At 45.5% G+C, this 3,306-nt stretch overlaps 1 non-coding gene across 1 annotated transcript; it reads left to right on the top strand.

The window, feature by feature from the left end:
- The first annotated feature begins 2,833 nt into the window (after nucleotides 1-2,833).
- On the top strand, nucleotides 2,834-2,940 carry LOC136136747 (U6 spliceosomal RNA). The gene has a single exon (XR_010656683.1). It is a non-coding gene; the product is annotated as a U6 spliceosomal RNA (small nuclear RNA).
- The last annotated feature ends 366 nt before the right edge of the window (nucleotides 2,941-3,306 follow it).

Below are 3,306 nucleotides of genomic sequence, written 5' to 3' on the forward strand. Positions count from 1 at the left end.
AACCCAGCCCCCAGTTTGCGCGGCCTGAGGAGCCTGAGGGCCGGCTGGGTCCTGGGCGCCTGGCTCCCTCAGTGATGACAGGTGGGCAGGGTCTGGGCACCTGGCCCTTCGGCTGGGCCTGGGCACTGGCGTGAGGGCACAGGCTGGGTGCTGGACCAGCGCTCCCTGGCAGGGCAACATCCCACACAGAGATCCCCTCCTCTTAGCCAGGGTCTGGATCTCTGAGGGTGAAAGTCGAGACTTGGGACCTTGAACAAGTAAAATGAGGAGTAATTTGTAAAATGTTAAAAGCAGCAAGCAGACATGGAGACAGAATTTAATGCCTCCCCTTCCCTTTCCTGTGTAATTCTCAAGCCTATGACCTTTGAGAGTATTACACCTTTAGATAAAAAGTTGCAGAACAGAGAATAACATTTTTATGGAGATTTATAGGAACACGGTGACCTGATTTGCATGGACAGCATCAAGAGCAAAGGATCCAACACCAAGAAATATGCAACAAATAACCGTGCCTCGCCCTCACCTTTCCTGTAAAAGGGCTTTGCTGAAAGCCTTCGAGGAAGGAGTTTGGGGTTTCTAAGGCATAAGCCACCTGTCTCCTTGCAGGGCCCTTGCAATAAATCTTTCTCTGCTCCAAACTCTGACGTTTCCCTATTGTTTGGCCTCACTGTGCGTCAGGCACACGGACTTGCGTTCGGTAACAGCAGAAGGATTATTTTGAGGAGAAATTAGGAGTCCCTCCAGAGTTCTCTGAAGTGACATCATGCAGGTAGGTGACTGCTCTCTTTAACTCTGCAAGCAAGAGCAGTCCCAGGAGTAACCTGATAACAGGTGTCTTTCAAACTCTCCCTCTTCTATCTCCAAAATAGATGCATTCAGTTCTCTAACAGTTTCATCCACCAAGAGCATAGCTAAGAACTAGGAAGTAAACCAAAATGGCTTCAGGGCAGGCACAAAATGGAACTTTTGAATCCAATATACTAAAATTCAAAGAATTTATATCTAGGCAATTTAAGTTTACACACAATTCTAACCTGAGGGTCTGGTTATAGGATCTTATCAAGAACCACATCACAAAAATTCCCTCACTGACTCCACCAATTCATTTACCATCCATCCATTCTTTCATTTATTCAACAACAAATTTACCCATTGCCTCCTGTATTTTCAAATGGCACTTAACATTTATAGAACAATGTGTAATCTAACACACGCCCACGTTTGAGCTGGCTTCTACAGGAAACACAAAGACAAGTGAGACTGCGCCCAGCCCTCAAGGAAATGATAATCCACTGGGAATGCAGGATTGCTCAGACCCAAGGCAAGATGAGCAGAAGTGCTTAATAGGTAGAAGAGAGTTTCTATGGGAAAATAGAGGGGCAAGTCTGACTCAAGGATCTGAGCACAACCCGGCAAGGCAGGACACAGGCAGCAGCTAGAAGGGAGAAAGCACGCAGACCAATCCTGAAAGGCAAGCAGGGCAGACGCAAGATCTCAAGGGTGTTCGCACACCCCTGTCCCCCGCCTGGACCCCTGTACTCACGCACCTCCTCAGCACCCCCGCACTCCGTTCTTCACCTGCAGTCCGAGACACCTTTGGAGATACAAATCTGATCACTCGTGCCCCTGCTTAAGACCTTTCAGTGATTTCCTACCGCTGTGAGGATTTTAGACCAGGCCAGGGAGCCCGGGGATGCAGGCAGGACCCCCTGCTTGTCTGTGGCCCAGCTCATGTCAAGCACCCCATATCTCACTAGACCAGCCACAGACCTCCTTTTTCAGCCACTCCTTCACATCCTCGGGCCTTAGGGCCATTTAGTACAAGGATAAAGCTTTTTGACCTTAATAAACCCAAAAAGCATCACAAACAGTATAATACAGCGCAGGTGCTGACATTTAGGGATCAGACTCCATGTTTTCCATTTAGAGGACAAAAAACAAAGCCTAGCAGGCAAGAAGAGCTCAATGAATTCCACATGCTCCAATTTGGGAGTTAAGGAGAAGCCCCACATTTGAGAAAGATTTCTAACCAAAACAGCGAAATCATTTTAAGTCCTAATGTATAAAAGAATACGGCCCATTTGAAAAATTGGGCTAAACAGCACTAGTTACCCAAGGCTTCCACACTCATCACATCTTCCTCTGAGGCTGGATGTCCCCGGCAAACTTGTTTGTATTCGTAAACATCACCACCAAGCCTCCCCTCCCCCTGCTGCCCGCATCCCCAATCTTGCTGAGCAGCTCTTCCAGCCCAGGCGGAACACCGTAGATTCAGATGGGAAACGAATTGTAAAAACAGATGTTCTCGAAATCAAATATCTGGTTTCATGCAAATATTGTCAGAAATAGACAATGAGAGAACCACAGATGAAGTGCAATTGACACATAAACCTTGTTTCTAAAACAAATTTGTAAGCCACCCACAGGCCTGAAGTGAGCCTTCAGGAGTGTGAATCAGAGGCAGCCTGAGATGTAAGCAAAATACTCAACTGCTGAAATTACACTTGTTTTAGGGATACCAGGAAGTTCTCCCTACTCTCAAATAGCAAGACTATCTTAGGGCCACAGTACTAGAAATTTTACAATTAGAAATTCACTCCTTTGGATTTATTATCTCTAGTCCACTTTTAAAAGATGGGGGAGGGAGCTGTCCTTCTTGAGCAAGATAAAACACTAAACTGAAATCATACAATGTGTTAGATAATGGTAATAATAATGTTTTATGTTGATACAGCGTGTTATAGCTTCCAAATTCCCTGGCGAGTAGGTAGAATAAGCACTCTTTAACCAAAATTTTACAGATAAGGAAACTGAAGTTCAAAGAGGCAATATGCTGCTCACTTCGGCAGCACATATACTAAAATTGGAACGATACAGAGAAGATTAGCATGGCCCCTGTGCAAGGATGACACGCAAATTTATGAAGTGTTCCATATATTTTTTTTTCAAATTTGACAACACTATCAGCTCCACTTTAGAAATTTCCAGGAATCAGGTAAGGAAAAAAAAAAGGATAAACAAAGAGGCCATATGACTTGCTCAAAGACGTGAAACAAGAATTGCAGAGAGAGAAAGAGAGCTGAAGAAGGTCACCTGACTCCTAGCCCAGTGCTTTGCAGAGGTGGCAGCAATGGCAGAGTCAAAGGGGGCGTGCGGGTAGGGAGTGGGTCTTCAAACCACCAAATAATTTCCATCAACACTTCTTTGATCTACATAAAGGATTTTCCTAATTGTTGATGAAGTTCATTGCACACTGCCACATCAAGACACACACACACCCACCTCCAGCCCTACCGAGCAGATTAC

Source organism: Phocoena phocoena, chromosome 16, assembly GCF_963924675.1.
Source record: "Phocoena phocoena chromosome 16, mPhoPho1.1, whole genome shotgun sequence".
NCBI classification, from domain to species: domain Eukaryota; kingdom Metazoa; phylum Chordata; class Mammalia; order Artiodactyla; family Phocoenidae; genus Phocoena; species Phocoena phocoena.